This window comes from Mixophyes fleayi, chromosome 5, assembly GCF_038048845.1.
Source record: "Mixophyes fleayi isolate aMixFle1 chromosome 5, aMixFle1.hap1, whole genome shotgun sequence".
Taxonomy (NCBI): domain Eukaryota; kingdom Metazoa; phylum Chordata; class Amphibia; order Anura; family Limnodynastidae; genus Mixophyes; species Mixophyes fleayi.
The window spans coordinates 68,839,159-68,866,556 of record NC_134406.1 but is presented as its reverse complement, the minus strand read 5'-3'; the positions used below and the strand labels follow the sequence as shown (position 1 = coordinate 68,866,556).

Genomic DNA, 27,398 nt, shown 5'->3' with positions numbered 1-27,398 from the left:
AAGATGGCCCTGTCATTAAATCTTATTTGACCCACTTCATATGCATTTCTAATGCACATAGCACGCAGTATCAAATTGGATAGGTGTGAGAGTCCTCTCAATGGGATAAATGGGATTAGTGGACAGGAAGCCTGGTGTGTGTATTTGGATTGTATATCCCTCCACAATTACAACTGTATGTAAAATATCTTATGCTCGTGAAACTTTTAGATATATATGTGCTATGTTATCAGTAGCTCTTTTACATAAACTGTATTTTAGATTTTGTTCTCCATGAAAGAAAGTGTCATTCTGCAGCACAGTGGCACAATGGTTAGCATTGCTACCTCATAGCGCTGGGGTCATGGGTTTGATTCCAACCAGGGCCCTATTTGTGTGTAGTTTGTATGTTATTCCCATGTTTGCGTGGGTCTCCTTTGGTAATAATACATCCTTCCTCTGAGTGCTCCAGTTTCCTCCCACACTCTAAAGATATACTGATTAGGTCACTGGCTTCTGACAAAATTAACCCTAGCGCATGTGTCTCTGTGTGGTGGGGAATATAGAATGTAAGCTTCACTGGGGCAGAGACTGATGCGAATTATTAAATATTCTAGACATTATATAAATACTTGCTATGATATAAATAGCTGTTTATTACGAATCTCCTATAAAAAGAATAACATTTAGGGCCTGGACACACAAGATTGTTTAATTTTTTTGAAGCACAAAAATCACCAAAAAGTGTAAAGTGTAGTGCAGAACACACAGTGTAGTTTACCACTTCCATACTTCTCTTTGCAATTTGCCTTGACAAGTTTCTGCTGAAGAAAAGCACAGCACAGTCAGTAGTAACAGGGCTGTAACGTAATTACCCTACAACTTGGGTTCTCCCTTGTAGAGGCACCCATTCCATAGGGGACCCCAATGAATGGGCTTCAAGGGAGGAATGACTGCAATTCAGAGATATTGGTGGGGATCCATTTACAACATTTTATCAAATGTGGATTAGTCTATATATAATGTTCTGAAAAATGTTATTTCCTTAGAGACTGGGTAAACTTGTATTTGAAATGTATTGGTCTTTACCATATCAGCTATATGTTTTTATATTGTTATACATGCAAATTACAAAAAAAATATAAATGCCAAAAAAACAAAGGATATTAAAAGTATTAAAAGAACTTGCTGATTACCGCATCACACACCCTGGAATCAGCATTGTATTGGACAAGCTGGGCCCAAAGCCACAGTGTTTGTTAAACAACAAATCCTGTGGAGTAAGCTGCGTTGGAAAAACAAAGACACTAACATTAATCTGTGCTTCATCACTCAAAGAAGTTTATTTTCCTAGACTGCATGTCTCACTGTTTCTACTACAATGTCTTTATAATGAACTAAACTGCTATGTCTATTTGTATTTAATCTTACACAAAAGTTCACTTACCCTAACCTGCTAGGTGTTCTCCTGTGCCATGCTATATTTTGACACACTATGTGCCATCCAGTGACATTTGAATGCTATTCCATTATATACTGCTATGCACACTTTTACAACAGTCTACAATGCTTAGTAACACCATATGATAGCATGTAGTTCTGCGATGCTTCCTTTGCACACCCATGAACTTTGGCCGAGCTATTCAACTGTAAGCTTTTGTTTTTTGTCCATTTTTTTTTTTACAAAATTGCAGATTAGTTGGAGGTGACAAGGGAACCAGTTTAGCATTTTAAAAGGTATTTTGGTTTAAGGATAATATAACTGCTTCAGGGTACTGATCAGTGCAGTAACTTAAAATTTTAGCGTCTGGGGCGTGAAACAAGAATGTCGCCCCCCTAGCCCTCAATTTTAACCAAATGAACTTAAAATATTCATAATCTGCGCCCTGGGTGGTGTCCCCTAGTTACAGTCCTGGTACTGATTATAGCTGGTTTTGAGTCTTGTCACTTAGGAAACCAATTCTGGGGGTCATGTAGAGCTAGATACAATTTACACTTAGGGGGGTATTCAATTAGGTTTCCGGTGCGCGGTAACGCGCGTTACCTGCGCAGCATTGCCGGTAGTACGGTACCGCAATAACGCAGATTTTCCTACGCATCCCTATGGAGTGCGCACGAAAATCCACGGTATTGCGGTACCGTGAACTGACTTTGCGGCGCATTCCGGAAACCTAATTGAATATGCCCCTTAGAATGTAAGTGTAAATTGCATCCTGTATTTTACTTTGTGTTCCAAGCAACACTTATATTAAGATAGATGTGACTTGGAATGATATACAAAATCCGTACAATCATCAACAGTGGGGATCTCCTAGAGACATATCTGCGGCATCTTCTCCGTCAGAAATGTTACAAACCCTTAATATGACTATGCCCGCCTGCCAACGTCATTCCCCATTCTACCTCTCTAAGCATAGAGAGGCACAATGGTGAGATACTAACAGCAGACTGAGATATAAGTTTTTCTACTGCACATGCGGGTTTACATCCGACTCTATGACTTCCTCTATGAGCATATTTCTCAGATAGGTTTACATAATAGATAAATATATATATATATATATATATATATACCCACACACACACTATATTCTGTTATGAGTTTTTGCACAAAGTTGAATGAAGATAGGTATATAAATAGTTTAGATTTTTTTTTAAAATGTTTTACTGCACTGAAGCACTGAAGGTGCTTTTAGTCAATCATTTCAAGGTGCCTTTATGAGTGAAGTTCAGCTGATCTATGCAGGCATCCTGCAGTTTTTAGATACTTCAGCAATGACCCTGTCATACACTTCCCTGGATCATGCACTTCCCCTGTCAAAGCTGTTTACAATCAAAATGCATAAACACTATACACAGAGAATAGTGATCTCAAAGCATGAACAGTCAGGTCATTGTTTCACTGCCCCCAAAGCTAAATAATGTTTCAAACTACTTTACTACAAGAGTGGCTGTATGCTGTTTATGCAGTAAAGAGGTTAAATAATTATGGAAGTTGATGCTTTGGTGACTTGAGGAGGAGACAGGATGACCTCCTGTTGTAATCACTACACATAATGCACTAATGCAATTAAGGGATCGGAAGCAGTGGGTCATTGAGGGCACACTAACCCAGCTCTGACATTACTTACAATATGGTCATCAGCAGGTGGAAGAAACATACGGATTCAGGAACATAGACACTAATAACATTTTTCTGCCTGCATTTTCATGTGTACTTCCAATGCATCGTTCACATATATAAAAATGAATAAAAAGACATGAAAACTAACATGCGCTTTTGTGATGTATTTTTAATTTCAACGCACTTTTCACATATTGCGCTTGTATCAATATAATCTACTGTACTGGTAGTGAGCGTTAACACATGAGGAACAGGGCATGTGCCTTCTAAAATTATAAATACAACTAACACCTGAAAGTCACATTAACCAATAGGATGAATGTTTTTTTATGGGCTTGTTCCCATCACTGAATTCTAACATTTTAGAACACCATACAACCTATTTCTCATAAGTTAACGCACCCTATCCTGACAATAAATTGGATTGGTAAAAGCACAACACATGAAAAGTCCATGGGAAATGCAATAAAGAATTGCATCACTAAAACACGTCTAAAGTGCACATTAGTGATACCCATATTCCTAAGCACGTGTGTGAACAAGCCCTCACTCTTATCTCTCCTATTTGTGATGCACTTTTCATGCATTTATTATTTTGTGCTAAGCATCATTAAATCAGAGAGCTGTGAACAAGCCCTTAAGGTGCTTATGTTTAATGCTGTAATGCAAATAAAAACATAACTGGTCTATTGCTGGTCTTCCACTTCATACCGATGTTGTATGACAGGTGTTATTAGGGCAGGCAGTGGGCAGCAACCATAATCATTTCAAAGATGTAACAAATTGTTTTAGGCGCCTATTAAACTACCATAATCTGCTTTCAGTGACAGATATGTATATTATATAAATGAATATATTATATATGCACCCCACTGTCAACAAAGGACCAATCTCTCCAAAAAATAAGAAAGTTACGCTAGGTAGCAAAATATTTTCCCACGCACGTGGATCACGAGTGGCCAGTGACAGCAGGATGAAGGATAGACTTACTCACAAGTGTCAATAGTAACAGGTAGCCGAGCTCCCCCCACGCGTGTCCCACATACCAGCCCAGTAGTTGGGACACACAGGCGAGACCGTGCAGACCCAGACAACACAAACATGTCAATCAATAACTTCCCTCGGCCGGGGAATGAGCCGATCCCGGGTGACCACATGCCCCTGGGTGTCTGCCACACAATGCACGCTGCCAGAGAGTGCCATCCCTGGGCACAGCACACACACAGGCTTACCTTTCACAGCAGCCGGGTCCAGGCGATGACGGAGAGCAGCAGCAGCGGGGATAGTGCAGCAGTGACAGCAGCATCAGAGAGCCGTGGTCTGCAGGAGCTCCCCCCTCCCGCGCACTGGGAAGACCCGGGGAAGCGCATGTGCAGAGGTGAAGGGCTCCCCTGCCCTGACTGTTACCTGTCCGGACTTCAGAGACACCCGGGGGTCAGACAGCCCCCGCCGTGCACACAGCACTAGGGCTGACTTAATGTTACTACCCCTAAGACATAAATATATACTTACACCTGATATTTAAACCGGTTTAATATATAGAAATATGCGCCTTTTGGAGCATTCGCACCTGTATCTACAGACTTGGTGATTCAAATGTGCGTTTAAACCTAACACTTGAACAAGACCTAACATGTAGCATATAAGGACACTCTTCATTTTCTTTAATATCATCCTATATTGGCTGACCAAACAGTAATATGAATGTGTTATCTATTCAGGGGAAAAATGCACTTTGCAAAACATTATGCAAAAGATATTATGATAATTATGTAGCTTTGGCATTAAAACATTGGTGTGAAGTCATATTTGCATTGCCACAGCTTTTACTAGTCTAATTAATTCTGTGATAACGTTAATTTTGACCACAGGTTTTTTTGTATTCAAGGATTTTCCTTACAAATACTGGTTTTGCACCAGTTACTGGAAAGATAAAAAATTATATTTGGGCAAATTAGGTTAGAGTATATAGAAGCTTATGTTAAGTTGAACGTAAATAGCGTTTCTGGCGTATAGTATACTTTTCAAATAGTTCCAGTCAAGCGCACAAAGCACTGGGTTCGAAAATAGTGCTGTGTGCGCATGTTGTACAAAAGTGTATAATACGTCTGACACCCTTATTTGCGTTCAACTTGACATAAGCCCCATAATAGGTACAGAATTCTTCTTTCTATAATATGTTTCTAGCATTATTCTCTTATGCATTGGATCAAGTGCTCTCCATCCTTCTTGTGTTCTAACTTATACAGTGTGCATACTTTACAGGGCAAAGCCGGCCTAGCAAGAGGGACATTAATAAGAGGGTGACATCAGGCCCGGCGCTTCCATTAGGCAACATTAGGCAGTTGCCTAGGGCGCCGGGCTCTGAAGGGCACCACAGGATTAAAAAGCAGATTTACTTTTTACTGTAAAACTGTGCGGCGACCGCGGGCATACCTTCCACGGCCGCCGCACAGCTATGGATCACCATCGCCGCAACGGCCCGCAGATACTGAACTGGCTCAGCACCTGCTCTGCTCCTACCAAGCAAAACTTTGTGCTCCGGAGCAGCAGATGGGGCGGGCGCACCTCCGTCTCCTCCACTCCCCCTCCCCTCACTGACTGTCGGGCGTGACATCATCATCAGGGCCCGACAGTGTCAGTGAGGGATGGGACCCTGCAGAGAGAAGCAGCGTCATGGAGTTTAAGGTAAGGAAAGTCCTGGGGGGCGGATATTTTGGGGGGGGGGGGCGGATTTATTTGGGGGGGGGCGGATTTCAAAATTGCGCCTAGGGCTCCGGGGATCCTAGCACCGGCCCTGGGTGACATATAGTTGAATTAATATATTTTAATGTTCTTTTGTTCAAAGAATACCCCCCGTGGTAAAAGAGGGAGGCATTAAAAGTAGGGGTCAGGGTAATTTACTGAGTTTGTGGTTACCTTTACAAACATTGTAAAGATGTGGGTTTTAGAGACAGTTTGCAAGGTAAAATTTATAGATACAGTCAAAAAATGATAATCCCCTATTCCTTACTATACCCAGGTGATTTTTTTTCTGACAGGGTTTTCTTTTGGATGCTTAAGAAAAATATATATATTTTTATACACAGAAACATAAAGAAGAGGGTGGGTCCCTAGATTCCACCAAAGGCTAAGTTCAAATTAGGCAGTCCCATTAATTTTTCCTGCATTTATGGAAATTAAATCTATATATAAAAGGGCAGCACGGTGGCTAAGTGGTTAGCACTTCTGCCTCACAGCACCAGAGTCATGAGTTCAATTCCCAACCATGGCCTTATCTGTGTGGAGTTTGTATGCTCTCCCCGTGTTTCCTCCAGTTTCCTCCCACACTCCAAAAACATACTGGTAGGTTAATTGGCTGCTAATAAATTGACCCTAGTCTCTCAATCTGTTTGTGTGTCTGTTAGGGAATTTAGACTGTAAGCTCCAATGGGGCAGGGACTGATGTGAGTGAGTTCTCTGTACAGCGCTGCGAAATCAGTGGCGCTATATAAATAAATGATGATGATGATGATGATGATAAAGCAGATATAGGGGGAATGCAATTGGCAGTAACACGCCCTGCGTACTATTACCGATATTACAGTAATAGTGTGCATAATTACCGTTAATACGGTCATTTCAACGCCGGCTTTTTTCTTGCGGCTCCCTGAGCCATGAGCAGAAATTTGTTACAATTACCGTATTAACAGTAATACACTTAGCGCGGCCCTATTCTGTGTAGAGTGAGAAGTGGTAGGATTTTTACATTTTGTTTTAACATTTTTTGCATTTCTATGTTATTACCCTGGGATGTTACACAAAACTCCAGGGGGTAAGTGTATTAAGGTGTGATTTTTGCAAATCACATATATTTGGCGACTTTGACAGCTAAATTTAAAATGGCAATGTTTGCCTTTAAACACATTGCCATTTTAAATTTAGCTGTTTAAGTCGCCGAATATCTGCAATTTGCAAAACTCGCTCCTTAATACATTTACCCCCAGGACTCCACTATTGCCAGCACTTATAGGACAGATGTAAACTGGGTCTAAGTATGTGCCAAACCATTTACTAGTAGATCCAGTTTGCCTGGCTCTGTAAGCGCAGCCTACCAGAAGTAATCGGATTTAGATGTCCTCTGTTTTTTCCTTAGCCTGCATGTTATTAGGAGCTGTCATGGAATCACAAGTATACTGCGGAAGTACCATGCTCACTCTCGCATCAGAAACACTGCATCCAGTTTTAATGTTGTGGGCAGTAATTGGAGTCAGCAATTAAAATGAATCAATTCCAGAATACAAGACTAGACCCTAGTCTAATTACCATCTCTTTGCACTGGTTTAAATTTGGTTACATCAGGTGCATGACACTGGCAGAAGGAGGTCATGATGACTGAGCAATCTTGATAAAGAAATGGTTTCCTTCTATAAATGTCCACAGACATTTTACAGACACAGGGCTGTTAAAACCAGCAATTGATACACAGAACAATCAAGCTTGGCACTTGTATCTTAGAAAATGTTTTTTAAGGCATAAGCAATGTGCATGTAAATATTGCTTTAAAGTAGTATTAGCCTGTAACCTATAATGCACAGCAATACTTTTTAACAATTGAACTGTTTCCAATACATGTTCACACCTGGCAACAATCAGGCTACTTTTGATTGTATAAAAATATGTAAAGAAGGCAGTTCCCTTGTACACCTCTGCATGCAAAGTAGTCGTAATTATGCACAAAAAACGCATTAGGAAAAAAAAAACATTAGGAAACTGAAATTCTAGTATTTACAATGACTTTTAAGTACAAAATACTAGAACAATGCTAGTACAAAGCAATATCTGGGTCACCCTTGCAGTAAAAAGTTTGATCAGTCCACACAAGTTAAACAGTTGTGTGCCAAATTTAGCAAAATGTTTATCGAGAGGACAAACAGAGAAATATGTCATAGTGCGAAGGGAAACATTTCCATGCATGGCTAATGGGGTTTTAAAAGTAAACAGTAAATCACAGATAAAGAGCTATTTTACTGTAGGCAGTATCAATTCTAATTCTAGCTATAGTTTTACAATAAAACCTTTTGAGATGCTCACTTTACATTTGATGAAAATTAAGGAGTTATCTATTTTGTTTTAATCCATATGTATGTATACCAGACCTCCTGACCATACCTAGTGAGTACTGTGCTATGTTCCTTTAACATTGAACTTTATACATTGCTTTTTTAATTTCTGCCTTTTTTTCCAATCTTATTTATTTCTTGTCACTTGAATCACATGTCTGCTTTTATTAAAATTATGTATCATATCCTCAGCTGGTTTCTAGTTCACAAAACAGTCATTTTAGAGAATTCACAAGGTAAGTCTAGTGTCAGTGTCCCATCTTTTTCATAACACACTGCCACTGCCTGTATTACCTTCTGCCTCATAGGTAAAATTAAAGTAGCACTGAATGAACATTTAAGCAGAATAAAAAAAGAAAGAAACAGATAGATTATTTTTATGAAATTATGTCACTATACTACATAGAACAGTGATGGCTAACCTGTGATGCTCCAGGTGTTGTGAAACTACAAGCCCCAGCATGCTTTGCGAGCTATCGGCTAGTTATCTACTGGCAGAGCATGCTGGGGCTTGTAGTTTCACAACACCTGGAGTGTCACAGGTTAGTCATCACTGACATAGAACATTCCACTCAGTGTTTGGTGATGAGCCATGAGGGGTAGTACTAAGAATTTTCTGGAGTGAAACACCGGTGGATTGTCTGCGAGTTATCAGTGGCAGAATGATTAGTGTTGAGTGCCTCAACAATAATTTATTTCCTACATACAAATTTAGGACTGTCAATAAATGTTTCCACCAATGCATATTTTCGTCTCATGAAACCCCTAACACTCTTTGGCAGAGATTTGGGGTTCTGAGGAACCCAGTTTGAGAAACGCTGGACTAGAGCATAGTTAACCCTTTACACTGAAGAAAGCAGGTATCTATTGCAGCAAATATATGTATAACAATGATTAGCAAATCATCTTATGATGATACCAGTTGTGATATATTAATTAAAGAAAGGGAAATCTACTTTAAAGGGCTGACCTTTTTGTTGTTTGCGACTATTGAGTTACTAAGCTTGCACAATGGAGACCTTCAGCTGCATTGTTAATTACAGACTATGCATCAAGTGCGCATTGTTCACTACAAGCAGTAGAAAAATAATAATAATTGACCAGTATAATTAATCATTGTGTGAATTGATTCCAAGGAGTAGATGGGATTGTAATGTTTGTTTTTTTTGGTCATAATATAATTTCTGTCCAGAATAATTGATGCCTGCTCAGTGAGTAATATCGCTTGACCATGCTCAGTAATATGAATCTGTTCCGTATGAATAGGGCTCCTAGGGATGTCGTTATATCTGTTAAATATCTATTGCTGACATCCACAGTATTGGACAAAGCCTCTTCTATCTATTACAAACAAGATGTCAGCCTCCATAGATTTAAAACAGTAAATAGCAGCATTGACTTCTCAATGGAGACTTTCATCTGAGCAATGCAGTGATTATAAATATCATCCAGGTACTCTTTGACATTACATACTCTCAGCAGACAACTAAAACGTCTATGCAAAAGTACCAGAATTTCATTGGATAAATAGCAACCATTTATTATGTTGCTAGACATGTGAGATAGCATTCACAAAGCTATCTGAAGTACAATGGTTTATTTTTATTGAATAAAGCTGATTTATCACACCACAAGTACTAGTTAAAAATAATGTGTATCCCTAAATGATCCACAATGGCTGAATATTTGAGCAGTTTACCCATAATATCACCCCAAGATGTTGCTTTTCTGCATTTTGATTACTCAATAATTTCACATGCACAGATAAAATATTTTTTTTTTTTTGCGAAAGTTAGAATTTTACCAATATGGAAAAATGCAAGTGCATTGAAACATCACATTGTGTCTAAAAGGATATTTCCACCCAAAACTAAAAATTGATCTTAGTTTTACTTAGTTCTGTACATTTTTTTTATTTTACTACATCCATTACATATGCTGAAGGACAGTTTGTCAGTAAAGTTTTCTCACATGGCGAAAATGTTTTTTTTTTTTTTAATTCTTTTTATTAGCTCATCAAATAGTTAATGGAAAAAACTATACAGATTTTTTTTCAAGACAAATTTAATTTATAGCAAAGATTATAAAGGCAAAGAAATTGTACCCATACCTATAGCATATCTATATTTATATACATTTCTTAATTTTTTATTAATTTGTGAAATTAAGCTTAAGTATGAAAAAATGTCCAACCTGGAGTTAAAATATTATGAAAGTAACACTTTTTTTGAAAGGTGAGGTGGCAGAGAGGTGTAATCAAATTAAGATTCTGGATACAAATTGCATATTACCATATATATATATACATATACCTAAATATTTAAAGGAACATTAACCTCAATTTTATTATTGCTTACTTGCACATAACATATTATATATATATATATATATATATATATATATATATATATATATATATATATATATATTGTAACAAAAGGAGGCATTTAGCTGGCAATATACAGAGAAAGCAGGGAAGTAGAGTAAAACATTTGTGCAGTAATGCACCTAGAGTGAAGACTTATGTATGAAAAGCAATAGTTTAAATTTGGTTAAACTTACATGATCTGAAATCCTTCCTCTCAGCAAACAGACAGGGTGTGTCTGGTTGTGCAAACAGAGGCAGTGATGGGTGTTTTCTTTTAAAGAGAAGGTGGGTGTGTCACCTGTCCTTCAAGCTAAGGCTGGGGGAGGAGCATCATGTATAAAAGCTTGTTTGTCTCATTTGTTCAGAGAGACCAATGCTGGGTGAGCTGGCTGGTCCTGAGAGAGAGCTGGACTATGTATAGCTAGTGTTTAGGGTCTCCATGATTGCTGTACAAGTATACGGTGTCAAACATTTACCATCCTGACAATAAAGCACCATAAAAAGGAAGTTGTTGTTCGCGTGTGCTTCTGCAGTAGCGTGCTCTTGCCACAATATATATATATATACAGGGCCGCCGAGAGGGGGGGGGGAGTGGGTACTAATTACCCGGGCCTGGGCATGTCAGGGGGCCCGGCTCGGGCCCTAGCGCCGACAATTTTTTTTTATTATTTTTTTTTCAAAACTATTTTTTTTTTTTTCCGGGGGGGTGGGGGGGCTCGGTAGTTGGTGGGGGGAGCAGGGTAGTTTAAAAAAAAAACAAAACATACTCACGTGATTGTGGCGCCGGCGTCCCTCCTCACTGCTGCTCTGTGCTCCATTACTCCAGACTGACTGAATGCCGGGTGTGACATCATCATGTCACACCCAGCATTCAGTCAGTCTGGAGCAATGGAGCACAGAGCAGCAGAGAAGACAGGGAGGAAGAGAGAAGTAAAGGTAAGTGAAGGGAGGAAAACGGGGGGGTGGGGCAATAGCAGCATGACATGGGGGTTAAAGAAGGGACAATAGCAGCATGACACAGGGGGGTTAAAAAAGGGACAATAGCAGCATGACACAGGGGGGTTAAAAAATGGACAATAGCAGCATGACACAGAGGGGTTAAAAAAAGAGGGACAATAGCAGCATGACACAGAGGGTTAAAAAACGAGGGACAAGCAGCATGACATAGGGGGTTAAATAAAGGGGCAAAGGCAGCATGGAGGACACAGTGTGATCATAAGGGGGCATAGCGTGGTGATGATAAATGGGCACAGTAATGTGTGTGTGATGGCACGCAGCTTTTGCAATGTAGTGTGTGTGAGGTAGATGGTGGCTAATTAATGGCTGCTATTTTGTTTGCGGGGTAATGGGAATACTATTTTAATGTTGGGGCTGGAGGAAGGCCTAATTATTAATCATGGATGTTATTGATTTAACGGTGGGGCTGGCTGTAATTTTCTAAATGTAGCCATTTTTTTTTCCAAATAGGTCCTCCAACACTCCGGGATCCAGACAAGCCGCAACTAAAGAAACCAGCAGCCACATGTGGTAAAAGTGAGAAGAACAGGTAGGACAGAGCAGCATAGTGTGTGAAATGTTGTGATTCTAGTAGGGACAATGCCAATATTTGGTGAGTGTTTGGTGAGCCCAGTGGGCGCAGGCCAAGACTGAACTCTTTCTGTACACACTGCATTCTTCCTATACTACACAAGGGTGCTAGATGTCCTGAAAGTCACGAGTGCTTGTACAAATGTCACGCTCCGCAGAATTCAGGACCTAGTGATTTTATTGTGCTAGCCACGCCCCAACGGCGAATTGCCACGCCCCCAATTGTGAGACCATACCGCTGCAAAAATTTTTTGCTCGCTCAACTATAAGGGGGGGCCCCATGAATTTGTTGTACCGGGGCCCTGAATTCCTCTTGGCAGCCCTGTGTATGTATATATATATATATATATATATATATATATATATATATTAAACATAGCTTTATGTTCTCCCTCTGTGCAGTCTATGAACAAGCATAGAAGGTTGTATTTAATACCTCTTTGCCGGCCGTGTGCCACATTTTCCTTTCTGGCTTGGCCACGCCCCCTACATTTCTGATGCTCAAACCTCAATATTATGTCTCACCTTTTCCTCAACTACGTCTATTTAAATCTGTGACTTTTTGGCACTTGCGCCTCCTTAGACCTGAAGAGGCGCGGCAGGGGTGGAAACGGGTGTTCTAACATAGACAATGTACAGTAAGGCCGTGTTAAAGCAATTGCATACGGACTCATACTGGGATGTCAGGAACAGGTGTAAGTAGCAGATGATGAAGAGCGCCTTAACTACTAGACCATTTCTAATTAGAGGACTGCGAAGGATTCGCAGGTGCTTATTGAGATTATAGTAGTCGCTCATCCATAGATTAGGATTTTTTGAGCGTCTTGTAGTAAAGATTAAAAAAAAAAGTACTCATGTAGGGAAATTGTTCCTGCTGTATTCACTTAGTTATTCAAGTTTAAATGATGCTTCATAGCAATTGGGTTCATAACATATAAGATAAAAGGTTTCTTTACATGTTTCCATGTTTCACGCAAGTGTCAGCAGACGCATCTGCTACTGATTCAGACGTGGAGGCGTCTTCAACTCTGAATAACGCATAGTGTACATACACATACACTTGCATGCAACTTTTTCAATCGCAAGTTGTTGTTAACCTTGCGTTCCCCTCTGAATCACGTCCTATAAATCTTTCCCCTGTGACACAACCAACAAGCTGCTTGTAGTCTGATTGCACCAGCTAGTGTTTCAATTCTATACAGAGCTAGCAACTATAGAGAAGATAACACAAAATCAAGTCCTGAAGTGGAAACGTTTGGACCAGACTGCATTGCGGTGTCTGTAACGCAGAGCGACCAAATAAAACTATATCTCCACGGGAGGCCCAGCATTGCTGGATCTTCTCAACTAAAGTTCACAGGGTCCATGTTACAACATAAATACATGTGCTTAGACCTAACATATTTAATAGAAGTCACTTGTTTGAAAGTGGACATATCGCTTAGTGGTGTAGTTTACGAGTACAGCATGTGTAAGTTGCAAATTAACTTTTCTAGGTAAGTAACACATTTATATTTAAGTGATAAATGAAAAACATTAGCAGCATAACTAAATATAGAAATTAAAGTAACAACCGTGATGTCCCCAGAGAGCATAGAAACACAATCCTCATTGTATCTTCCTCCACACGTTATTGCCACACTGAAACAGCACAAGTATGGGAGTGGGACGCTCACCTAACTGATCATACAGAAAAAAACGGCAAAAATGCCTCAAGAAACTTGGAATCATAATATATTTATTGTTTATAGCTTAATATATTTAGGTTCTCCAAATGCACATACATATTCCTGGCACACTAGCACTGGTAAGCTCTATGAACACTGCACCAAGCAGTGCTATTATGCCAGTAATGTTACACCTATACTGTCTGCCCAAAAAAAGGTATGTGGGCTGGGTATCTAATAGATCGAATATCATTCAGGTCTTTTCGTAGTAATCAACTTTTTCACTTTAATATATATTTATTTTTAGAGCTACTTTGAAGTATATAAAAATGCAGATCAGCTTAGTTTGATCTGCAAAAAGTAATAATTATCTTTTACAAGCTAAGAAGTCACTAATAGTGGAACTTTGGCTTTTGTACACATGAGAATAAGAGGAGGAGACACGATGCAGACTCAGTTTCCAGTGTTTAAGCTGCAGTCTGCATTTACTCTTCTTATTCCCCTAGGTGTAAGCCAGCCACATGTGGTGAGCCACTAGCCCAACACAATCGCCAAACCACAGGATGAGCAACAACTGTAAGGATTTCCATGTTTACTGTTACCTGATGTTACATGCACATAAAGGCCAAGACAGGCATCCACCAACAGAATTGACCATCCTGACTGTTGAATTTCTTTCTGATAGCATCTCCTTTTGATCACTAAATATGATTATTTTGGGGGCAACAAACATAAAAAATTGGGGGCAATTTAGCTGAAAGTTACTGTACCAAATTAGCGAAAATATTGTCATTGTTGAGCTGAGTTTTCAGCAACAGCAAAATAAAGCAATGAGTGGAGCAATGAATTGTAGAGTTTTGAATGGTATCTCTATCACATAGAGGTCATTCTGATACGTAAATGGATTTTGGAAACTGGAACTTTCCTCGTTAAAGTAAAAGATTTCATTAGATTAATTTCTGTACAACTGCAATTGCTCCTAAAATTATTCAGCATTGTCTCCTGCAGGATGGTTCTGGCTATTTATTCTCCTGGAGCCTTGTAGTTAACTCTTTTATATGAACAGCCATGTGCGCCAGTAACATCCAGTTGACAGCTACATCGATGACCATGCACTGTTGCTTATATGTAGTACTAAAAGAAAGATCTCTATTAAACGCGCAGCGCTGGTCTTTATCTTTAAAAACAGGAATGGTCCATTGGGCAATTGCCCTCTATTCCCCATGCCAGACCTCCCCTGACAAGAACTGACATAAGTCCATGGTAGTATGGACTAGCCACATTTTATTTTTTGTTCACAAAGGTTCTAATCCGGTGTAAGACATCCTAGCAACAGTATTAAAACAGTTGTAAACAAAATCTCACTGATGAAGTGAGAATCATCTCCGGTTTTCAGACCAAAGTGCAAAAGGTGCTTGCTATAAAAACTGTCATTTTTGCATTGTTAGGTGAACCGAAATCTTTAGAGATAAACAAACCTCTAAAATTGTTTGAGATGTGACAGTCCTAATGAGTTCACACAAGAATTATGTAAACATTATTAAGTGTAATAAACGCATGTCAGCAGGCAATCCTGCTGAACTGTTTATGAAAGCAACATGAACAATTTATTAATAATGTCTTTTTAACTTTATGCAGAGGGTGTAATAAGCCCTTGGCTTTGATGCTGCTTCGATGGAAAATCGTTACATGATAAAAGATGAGCCTGTGCACTGGAGCCACCGTGGTACTGTACTCTCTCATTCATAAACGCTCTGTACTGGAGGAAATAGCAGGAAGCCTGCCAACATTTCCCATTTAATTATTCTGCTGCCAGATCTTCACTTCTCGTTGCAACTTCCTGAGGCAACATCTGGTGGCTATAAGAACAATAAAGCAAATAAATAAAAAGGCATAAAAAATTAACATCCACGTTAATATTTTTTTATGGTTCTTTCAATGAATCATTTGTTAGAATGTAAAGCTGCAGTATAACGTGCATAATTTGGAGTGGAGGCGCTTATTGTGGTTTAATTGAACAATATTATTATTCTTTAAGTGTCTGAGACAGTTTTTTTTTAAGCTTTGTCTCCATTAAATCACAGAGGGAAATTTAATAACCATCTCATTGAGGTTTGAGAAAATCACTTTTGTCGGTGGCCATTTCTCCTGGACAGGGCTCAGGCAATGAGGTGTGTACAGCTGGGCAGACCATCTGGAGTCACCTAACATAGTAAGAGCATGGTACTTTCTTGATCGTTGTCATATGGCAGAAGTTATGCACTAAATCACCATTAAAACATTAGTTAATTAAGCCCACCCATTGTTATCCACTACCATATATATGTATAAAAAAGTGGTTGAGTTATGCTCCATAATATATGTTTGAATTACTGTTGTAATATATTTCTTTTTAAAGGCCAACAATAGCTATATAATGGCTCATATACAGTCATGGGCAAAAAATTTGAGAATGACAAAAATATTATTTTTCACAAAGTCTGCTGCCTCAGTTTTTATGATGGTGATTTGCATACACTTCAGAATGTCATAAAAAGTGATCAGTTGAATTGCAATTAATTTCAAAGTCCCTCTTTGCCATGACAATGGACTTTATCACAAAAAACACATTTCCACTGTATTTCAGTCCTGACACAAAAGGACCAGCTGGCATCAGATCAATGATTCCCTCGTTAACACAGATGAGGGTGTTGACGAGGACTAGGCTGGAGATTACTCTGTCATGGTGATTGAGTTAGAATAACAGACTGGAAGCTTTAAAAGGAGGGTGATGCTTGAAATCATTCTTCTTCTTCTGTTAACCATGGTTATCTGCAAGGCAACATGTGCAGCTTTGCACAAAAAGGGCTTCACAGCAAAGATATTGCTGCTAGTAAGATTGTACTTAAATCAACCATTTATCGAATCATCAAGAACTTCAAGAAGAGAGTTTCAATAGTTGTAAAGAAGGCTTCAGGGTGCCCAAGAACAACCAGCAAGCACCAGGACTGTCTCCTAAAGTTGATTCAGCTGCAGGATCGGGGCACCACCAGTACAGAGTTTACTCAGGAATGGCAGCAGGCAGGTATGTGTGCATCTGCATGCCCAGTGGGGCGAAGACTTTTGGAGGATGGCCTGTTGTCCAGAAGGCCAGCAAAGAAGCTACTTATCTCCAGGAAAAACATCAGGGACAGATTGATATTCTGCAAAAAGGTACAGGGATTGGACTGCTGAGGACTGGGGTAAAGTCATTTTCTTTGATGAATTCCCTTTCAGATTGTTTGGGGCATCTGGAAAAACGCTTGTCTGGAGAAGGAAAGGTGAGCGCTACAATCAGTTCTGTGTCATGCCAATAGTAAAGCATCCTGAGACCATTCATGTGTGGGGTTGCTTCTCAGCCAAGAGAGTGGGCTCACTCACAATTTTGCCTAAGAACACAGCCATGAATAAAGAATGGTACCAAAACATCCTCCAAGAGCAACTTCTCTCAACCATCCAATAACAGTTTGGTGACAAACAATGCCTTTTCCAGCATGATGGAGCACCTTGCCATAAGTCAAAAGTGATAATTAAGTGGCCCGGGGATCAAAACATCAAAATTTTGGGTCCATGGCCAGGAAACTCCCCAGATCTTAATTCCATTGAGAACTTGTGGTCAATTCTCAAGAGGCGGGTGGACAAACAAAAACCCACAAATTCTGACAAACTCCAAGCATTGATTAGGCAAGAATGGGCGGTCATCAGTCAGTATGTGCCCCAGAATTTGATTGACAGCATCTCAGAGCGAATTGCAGAATGGTCAACACTGCAAATGTTGACTCTTTGCATAAACTTAATGTAATTGTCAATAAAAGCCTTTGACACTTATGAAATGCTTGTAATTGTACTTCAGTACACCATAGCAACATCTGACAAAAGGTCTAAAAACACTGAAGCAGCAAACTTTGTGAAAACCAATACTTGTATCATTCTCAAAACTGTTGGCCATGACTGTATTTGAATAAAATGTATTTCTGTTCAACAATAAGTATCCACGGCCACTTTAAAACATCAGCAGGCAAAGGGTAAAGATAATATCAGTGGGCCACCATTTGGTTTTGCAGAACATGAGTGGGAACATGTAACTGTATCCCAGAAGTACAGTGTAACAAGATTTCTCACCAGAACAACAAATAACAATAACTTACAATTGCAGGTACAAATTAGACTGTGAGAGAATTTCTTACTTTATTATTATTTCTTCCTTTGCAATTACTCATATGGTGAACGTAACCATTTTAGAAATGTTAGCCTGTTTCAAGGTAATACATTAAAGTAGTGTTACATATAATATAAGTTAATAATACATTTTTCAAGGTTGGATCATATGAAAAACAACATCATGCTATAGAGTTAATTGGCCATGAAAAAGAATTGAAGTGCCATATCTGGTCCATAAGCCACCAGGTGGACAACTCTGCTGCAATTTTACAATTTGTTGGACTAAAGGGATAAAGGTAATTAATGTGTGAATTGTTTTTTAATTGAAAACATTGTCTCATACTAGGAAATACCAAAGGCTTTGTGGGCTTTCTGCTCAGTAAAGTATAGGAACTGCTATAATTCTTGACTGTGCTTATTAGAATGCCCATGGTTCAGTCGATGTGTGTACAAGCATAATCGCTTTCTCCAACACAGCCACTGTTATTTTGTGTGCTGAATGCAAAGTATGTGCAAGTTAATTCAGCCTACTTTCTGCAGTTTAAATGTGCACATCATATTTATATTTTTGTGTGTAGCATTGAACATCTGACTCATCCCACATTCAGTGCCCAATAGAGAAATGTAAAATATGTTCTCAGTTATGAAGAATGAGCTTTGGTGATTTCAGCTCCAAGGACACTCTTTCGGTAACTCATACAAATCATACCTCCTAACCTTTATCCATTTCAAATTGGGACATTGTGTGCACACAGCCTCCAAGTGGCAGCCTGGTCATGTCGCACAAGGCATGGTCATGTTACACGGGGCACGGTCATGTCACACTGGGGCATGCCATGTCCAGAGCTTCCAAAGTATTTGGCCCCCTCCATCCACCTTCGCTTCCCCTAAAATGACTTTTAAATGCTGCATGCACCTGCAGAAATTCCATACAGCATCCATTAGTGACTTTCAACTATCCTGGAATCAGACAAAAGGCTTATTTTTCAGGATGCCCACATTTTTTACTCACACATGCCCCACTCTGCCCAGCAGCTTTGCTCACACATACCCCGCTGCTCAGCAGCTTTACTCACACATGCCCCTTCTGCCCGCAAGCTTTACTGAAACATATTCCCCTCTGCCCAGCAGCTTTGCTAAAACATGCCCCCCTCTGCCCATATGCTTGACTCACACATGCCCCCCTCTGCCCACATGTTTTAATCCCACAGGCCCCCTGAACCCAGCAGCTTTACTCACACTAGCCCCCCGCTGCTTAGCAGCTTTACTCACACATGCCCTTTCTGCCCACAAGCTTTACTGAAACATGTTCTCTGCCCAGCAGCTTTACTCACGCATACCCCTTTTGCCCACATGCGTTACACACACGTCCTCCTCTGCTCAAATGCTTTATTCACATATGCCCTCCTCTGCCAACATGCTTTACTCACACAAATGCCCCCTCTGCCCACATGCTTTACTCACACATGCCCCCCTCTGCCCACATGCTTTAATCACACATGCCACCAGAGCCCACATGCTTTACTCACACATGCCCCTTTGGCCCACATGCTTTACTCACACATACCCCCTCTGCCCAGCAGCTTTACTCACACATGCCTCTTTTGCCCACATGTTGGCTCTAGTTCACCAGGATGGATCAGAAATGGGTCTAAAGTATGCCCAGATGAAGATAAGTGGAATAAATTCACCCCAGCTCCAGTGTGAGAGGCAAACTCAGTGTTGGCAGCAGATTATTATATTCCTTCTTTAATCATTTTTAATAAAATACTTAAGAATATGGATTTGTAGATGGCTCAGTCTTTGGGGAATATGTTATAGTGTTGGTAAGAACAATTGCAGTCTTCAGTAATTGTTTATTTGCAGAGCTGTGGCTCAATGAGTATGAAAGTGCTTAGGTTGGGGGTAAACATTTTGCACCTACCTTTAGGTTGCACGGTTCTATTCAGTGGAGAAAAGCTAGCAGATATTTGGTTGGTATCTGGGATTAGGTTAATGTGGGTTACCCATTTTAGTTATGGGGAACAGATGGAATGATGTTCTTGGATATTAAATATAAATGTAAGTGCCCCTCTGAACTGGTGTTGTTTCCAGTTAGGGAAAAGGTTGGGGTGGTTTCCTGTAGTTATATTGCCGTCATTTATTTATAGGTCTGTTGTTCAAAACTGCTGTAGCATGCAACAACTGAGTAATTGTTTGTATTGTTGTGGCTGCTTGTTATATATTTAGAAAAAAATAAATAAAAAAAAAATATATATATATATATATATATATATATATATATATATATATATATATATATAAATAAATATATATATATATATATATATATATATATATAAAAGAAGTTTGTTTGTTGGCGAATATCTTCCACAGCTCTCAAAGTAAAGCTGCCAAATAGTTATTAAGTAGCGAAAAAGTAACCTATTAGACCAAATAGCGACAATGCGACAAAGCAGCAGAGTGGCAAATATTGAAATCATCTTTTTTTGCTTGTAAACAATTGTTTGACTGCAGGAAGGAAACCTCGCCACAACACGACATAACGACAAAGCAACAAATCTTATTTTCTAAATAGCATTTTCGGTCTATTTACCAAATAATTTGCTAATATACAAAAACTGCTAGATTACAAATCAAAAACCAACGTATAGCGCTCAATTACCTAGGTATACTGTGGTTTAATGAAAAAAAAGGGGGGGGGGAGTGAAGGGGGGCAGAATAACAATGGTGGATATGAAGATCTGATGTGATACAATAGTGCAGAGACTGACCCTCCTTATATAACCAGAAATAATACCTGTATCGATTATAGTGCACAATAAACTAAAATGCACTATTCTGTGATTGATAATGGTACTGCAACTAAAAAGTAGTAATATGTATTGGTGGATAGAATGCAATCATGCAGAATATACTTCCAATAAGTGGATTTAATGGCTAAACAAAGGCAATACAAAATCTAAATAGGCTAAAATACAAAGCGAATAATTATTAGGAGGGTGAGTCTCTGCACTATTGTATCACGTCAGATCTTCATATCCACCATTGTTATTCTGCCCCCCTTCACCCCCCCTTTTTTTTTCATTAAACCACAGTATACCTAGGTAATTGAGCGCTATACGTTGGTTTTTGTATTTGGTAGTTCACAGGAAGGGATTCCTGGGTATTGCTGCTTTTGCCGGGTTGGGGTTGAGCGCAGCTTCCTATTTCTAAATTTAGATTACAAATCAGACCATCACAACGCCGGGTGACCCTGCTAGTATTTAATATGATTGTATGTCTATATTTAAAAAATCTGTTTCTGATATCACATTCGAACATCAATATGTTTGTGTGGTTTTTCTTCCAAGGGGAGTTTGTTTTTGAAATGTAGATTGGATTTTTTTTCAATCTAAGGATTTTTTTAGTTCAACAGTATAATACATGAAAAGAAAAATCACCAAAAGAAAACATTTAGGACATAAATGTAAGGGCAAGGGCCCAAATAAAATATTAAATTGATAAATATGAATGTACACGATTTTCCCTCACACAGAAGTGGTTAAAAAACATTTTGGAAGTCAGCCCAGGTGGGAGGTAATTGGGTTAAGCTCAGACCTTCTTTCAGCAAACTCACTTAACATATGCAAATCACAGCAATACATGAGCAATACAGCCTCTGATCATTCCTATCCTTTCCTACTTAAACTGTCTCATTAAGCCATTGTAAAAACAAGTAGTCCACCAGGTGTAAACTAGGGAAAAATCATATACTAGTTAGCCAGAGAACCTTTTAGGCAAATTCAAAAGATAAATTATACCTATGCATGTATATAGGAAATGTTAACTTCAAAGAACATGCCTTCCTATTTCCTATTTTGGAAAATCAGTGCACTCTGTACCTAGGGTCAAAAAACGCACAAGGGTTGTGAAATATAGACAACTGTACAGGAAAACCACAGTAGTCACATAACTTTCAGAATTATATTTTATATTGTTGTAATTCCATCATGTATGTAAATGTGTGGAAAATTATGACTAGTTTATTGAAGGGAAGTTATGTCTCTGGGATACATCTGAGAAAATTTATGGAAGATCAAAACTTTTGGACTATAACTGACACCCAGGGGACACTTCGACTCACACATAAACATATACACTACCCCTCTGAATGCCCTCCCAGTGAAACTGGATTAAATACCCTTGTGTGTGATAGGGCAGATTGGCAGCTCTTTTAAGTCAATCTAATTGAAGGACTGTCCATTTATTTCTGCCTTGTCCCAGGCATACAGACTATGGGGTATATTTAACAAAGTGTGATGGTGCACTTAACATACAATTCATGCCCTGATGTGTCCCCCGCATATTTATTAAAGATGCATCGCAGCAGGTATCGTGGATATCTGCTGCTTTGCATTCTGCTTCGTTTTGGGGAGCAGTCACCATTCAATAGTATGGTGACTGCTCCCTTTTGCAATCTAACAAGTTCCGAAAAAAATAGTTTTTTTTGGGAACTTGTCTTGATAAGTGAGCTGGCGTACATTTTCATAAATGAGAAATCTCAGTGCTGTCAGCTCTGCTCCGAAGAGCAGAGCTGGACAGCGCATGTGTGGAGGGATCATGTGATCCCTCCCTGTCAATCACAGCTCTCTCTCTGCAACGATAGTTGCAGAGACAGAGAGGGGATCTTAGTGCGCATGTCCAGTTCTTGGAACTGGACATGCGCAATTGAAGAATGAAGAGAAGACCCGGAGACAGCGCTTCCGAAGAGGGGGGTAAGTATGATTTTTTACATCACAGAAACAGCAGTTTTTCGGAACTGCTGTTTCTGTGCAGGGTTGTACATAAATGTGAGAAATAGTTCAATCCTTATCATTGCGATAAGGATTGAAAACTATTTTTCACTTTATGTTAATATTGATAAATGTGCCCCTTAGATACTTAAGTTTTATTCTCTGTAATTTCATCTTGTTTGTTTTTATGTTTTTTAAGTGTATTGCATTTATTTTTTTGTATGTCATGTATTATATGTTCTTTTTTAAATTATATCCAAATGCCCTGTACCTTTATAGATAAAATCTAAAATTGTATACTTTTTGTACTCTAAAGAATCCATTAGCCAATATGAAGAATATTACTTGACCATGTTAACCCTTTGAATGCTGGTGTGTGAATTGTTACTCCATTTGACTAGCAAGCCTAGTTTGTGCCAGCTTGTACATTTGTGTAACACAGGTTGCATGTGTTAACCCTTCGATTGCTGGTGCATGTATTGTTAACCTGTGTGTAACAAGGAGCATAGTGTGTGCCATTGTGTGACAGTATATTGGAGCCCTTTTGCCCTTATTCAGTATTTGGTGGCAGATCATAGGTGTGTATGGGTGTGAGAGCACTGCTTGGAGGCGATTCAGCAAATCTATAATTTGTGTGATGGGTAAGTGAAAGATTGAGTGATGGAATCGTGTTTAACCCCACACAGAAAACAACCCAAATCAGGGATGCTGGGAGTGCGTTCCTGACAATAGACTCTGATTAACTTTTGTCACAAAAGAATAAGGGCTAGATTTACCAAGCTGCGGGTTTGAAAAAGTGGGAATGACGCCTATAGCAACCAATCAGATTCTAGCTGTCATTTTGTAGAAGGTACTAAATAAATGAAAGCTAGAATCTGATTGGTTGCTATAGGCAACATCCCCACTTTTTCAAACCCGCAGCTTAGTAAATCTAGCCCTAAGAGTTTAGTTTCAGAAAATATATATTGGCTTAAAGGAAAACTTAACATTTAATTTTGAGTAGAGTTCTGTAGGATATGATAAAATGCACAGTTTTTACTACCCTCAGTGCAACCATCCTCCAATCAGGCAACTCTCTACTACTAATAGGCTGATTTGGTGTCTATGCTCTGTGATATTTTCATACACACAAATGGGAAATTAACAGTGAAATAACATCAACAACATTTTTGCCTGTTTTACTTGGGCAAGTAGAGGTGGTTGGAGAGAGAAGTTCAGCGCTGGACTGTTTGAGCCTTTGTGAAGGACCCACCACCTTGGAAGATCACAGCTCCGAAGATAAGTAAACCTGTGCATTTTATAATTTTGTCATACCTTATTGAACGCCACCCAAAACTAACAGTATTTACTTGTTCTGTAATTCATGTTTCGTTGTGCAAATCTTGTACCAGGGCACAGATTGGACACTGTTATGTTTAGGCCCTGTGCTGGTTGTAAATCTTGTTTAAAACGTTACTTGTATAGTGTGCTAAGGAGGATACAGCCTTTGGAAATTTCTGTTGGTTTTAATTATATTATATTAAGGATGAGCGGGCTCGGATTTCTCTAATCCGAGCCCATCCGAACAGTGCGGATCCGACGGGATCCGAGCACTGTTCGGGTGTTTCCGGCGCCCAAAAAAATGAAACTGAGGCTCTCGCGAGACTCGGATTGCATAAATTCCCCGCTCGCGCCCGGCATCTTCAGTCGGGCTCAGATCATTGAAGAGGGAGGTTACAGGTTTAGTGGTGCTCCGTCCTGTGTCCTGTGTCCTGTCACTCTGTCCTGCTTAATATCCAGTGGTTACTTGGTCCTGTGCTCTGTCCTGCTGATCAGTCTAGTGTTTATTTTTTCCTGTGCTCTGTCCTGCTGAGTGCAGTGGTGCTTTTGTCCTGTGCTCTGTCCTGCTGAATCCAGTGGTGCTGTGTCCTGTGCTCTGTCCTGCTGAGTCCAATGGTGCTGCCTGTGTCCTGTGCTCTGTTCTGCTAAGGGCATTGTCATTTATAAATTATTCAAAAGTTCTAAAAAAGAAAAAAAAAATTATAAAAAACTTATACAAAAATAATTAAAAAAAATTATTAAAAAAATAATTGAAAACAAAGATAAAAAATTTAGTTAAAAAATACTAGGTACTGCTATTTCAAAGTCAAACTACGTTCACTGTTGCTGCTGTACCAAAAAATAATAGGTACTGCTATTTAAAAGTCAAACTACGTTCACTGTTGCTGCTGTACCAAAAAATAATAGGTACTGCTATTTAAAAGTAAAACTACGTTCACTGTTGCTGCTGTACCAAAAAATAATAGGTACTGCTATTTAAAAGTAAAACTACGTTCACTGTTGCAGCTGTACCAAAAAATAATAGGTACTGCTATTTACTATTTATTTATTTATATACTGTTCATTATTTCTGTAGTTTCAAAAAAGAGGAACTGCCATTTCTATTACTACGTTCATTGTTTGTGTAGTTCCAAAAAATAGGAACTGCCAATTCTATTACTACGGTCATTGTTTGTGTAGTTCCAAAAAATAGGAACTGCCAGTTCTATTACTACGGTCATTGTTTGTGTAGTTCCAAAAAATAGGAACTGCCAGTTCTATTACTACGTTCATTCTTTCTGTAGTTCCAAAAAATAGGAACTGCCAGTTCTATTACTACGTTCATTTCTTTTATAGTTCTAAAAAAGAGGAACTGCCATTTCTATTACTACGTTCTTTGTTTCTGTAGTTCCAAAAAAGAGGAACTGCCATTTCTATTACTATGTTCTTTGTTTTTATAGTTCCAAAAAAGAGGAACTGCCATTTCTAATACTATGTTCTTTGTTTTTATCTGTGCAGTGGAATTCAGACCAGTTGAGGGTGATATATTGTGGCCCCGGTACCAAATTGGGTACCGGGGCCAGTCCACTACGCAGTCCAGATAGATGCGTATCAGATATTAAACTACATTCAGTGTTGGGGCCAAATACAAAATTAATGAAAATGACCTGTCATCGTCAAAAACAAGAGGTATTGACGCGCTCAAACTACACCCTGTATATGCTGCAGAGGATGTAGGAGCAGGCAGCTGTGCAGTGGAATTGGGACCATTTGAAGGCGGAGAGGTATTGTGGCCCCGGTACCAAATTGGGTACCGGGCCCACTCCACTACGCAGTCCAGAAAGCTACCTCGGTGCAACGTTTTGGACTAAAAACAATATTGTGAGGTGTGAGGTGTTCAGAATAGACTGGAAATTAGTGGAAATGATTGTTATTGAATGTTATTGAGGTTAATAATAGCGTAGGAGTGGAAAACAACCAAAAAACAGGATTTTAGCGCTTTTTATGCTTTTTAAAAAATAAATCAGAGCCCAAAACCCGAAATCAGAACCAAAACCTTTCGTCAGGTGTTTTGGCAAAACAAATCAGAACCCAAAACCTCAAGCTAATCAGAACCCAAAACACTAAAAGTGCCCGGTGCACACCCCTATATTATATCATTTTAGTAGAGGTTAATTTTCATCATGTGAAATAAAGAGAAACATTGAAGACATTATAAGTTATCTACCAATGGTAAATTTAGTTCAACTTATTCTAATGGAATGATGAAGGCACCCCCCCCAAATTTTTACATCAAGTTTTCGAAATGTCCTGTGTTTGTAAAAATTCTACATGATGTATAGTCAAATAGAGATGCTCAAAATGTTTGAGCAACTGCGAAAGTCGATGAGACTGGTTCAATGGCCTCAAATTTGTCTGTGGTACATTACAGTAGTGATTTGTGACCAGTTCATTTGTGGTTTAAGTCACCTAAATTTTTAACAGGGGTAGAATTGGTAATAATAGTAAACCGGAGGTACAGCTAATGATAACACTTGGGGGTAAATGTATCAATCTGCGGGTTCTTCAACACCCGCGTGTTCAGCCTCTTCTGCGATTAAATTTCAAGCGGCGCTGCATTGTAAAGGGTTAACTTCCCTTTACAATGCAGCGCCGCTTGAAATTTAATCGCGGAAGAGGCTGAACACGCGGGTGTTGAAGAACCCGCAGATTGATACATTTACCCCTTGGAATCAATAATGGTCATAAACTGGAGTTGAATCATAAACAGGGGGTAAACATTAACTTTGATGTAGATCTGGCTATAAACTGTAGGAAAAACTAATGATACTGGAGGAAAAACATAAATGAGGTAAAAGTGGAGATAAATTTGAGGTAAAAGTGGCAGTTAATTTGAGGATAAAGTGGAGATAACATTTTTAAACCCAGTTTACAACCACTTTGTTTCCAGTTTATTACCATGTTTACTTCCACTATTACCTCAATATTCATTGTGTGTTATGGGGGTATTCAACCATTTCCCACGACCATTCCCAGCATTAAATAATTAATATTCACATTTAATAGATAGCCTTCCTCCCCACACTCAGCCCCACATTCTATTATAGACCCAAACCACCCCATTAAATTAAAGGTCCCGTCACCCCATCTTAATTTAATAGGCCCCACCAACAAATTAAATTGCCCCACTATCACCCCACAAATAAAATAGCAGCCATTAAATAATTAGCCCTCACCTAAACTAAATTAATAGCCTACCTTCCACCCATGCACTATTAAGACAGCCCCCCATTCCCTCACACATTATAGCAGCCCCCT

The 27,398-nt window shown here is 39.2% G+C and overlaps 1 protein-coding gene across 4 annotated transcripts in view; it reads right to left on the bottom strand.

The window, feature by feature from the left end:
* Window positions 1-4,498, bottom strand: part of RARB (retinoic acid receptor beta) — a 546,477-nt gene extending 541,979 nt beyond the window's left edge. For 2 of the 4 annotated variants that reach the window (XM_075212344.1, XM_075212345.1), the window contains exon 1: window positions 4,336-4,498. The gene's annotated coding sequence lies outside the window, so the exon portion shown is untranslated. The remainder of the gene's footprint in view (window positions 1-4,335) is intronic. The other 2 variants (XM_075212348.1, XM_075212351.1) reach the window with 1 other exon arrangement.
* Window positions 4,499-27,398: the final 22,900 nt, after the last annotated feature.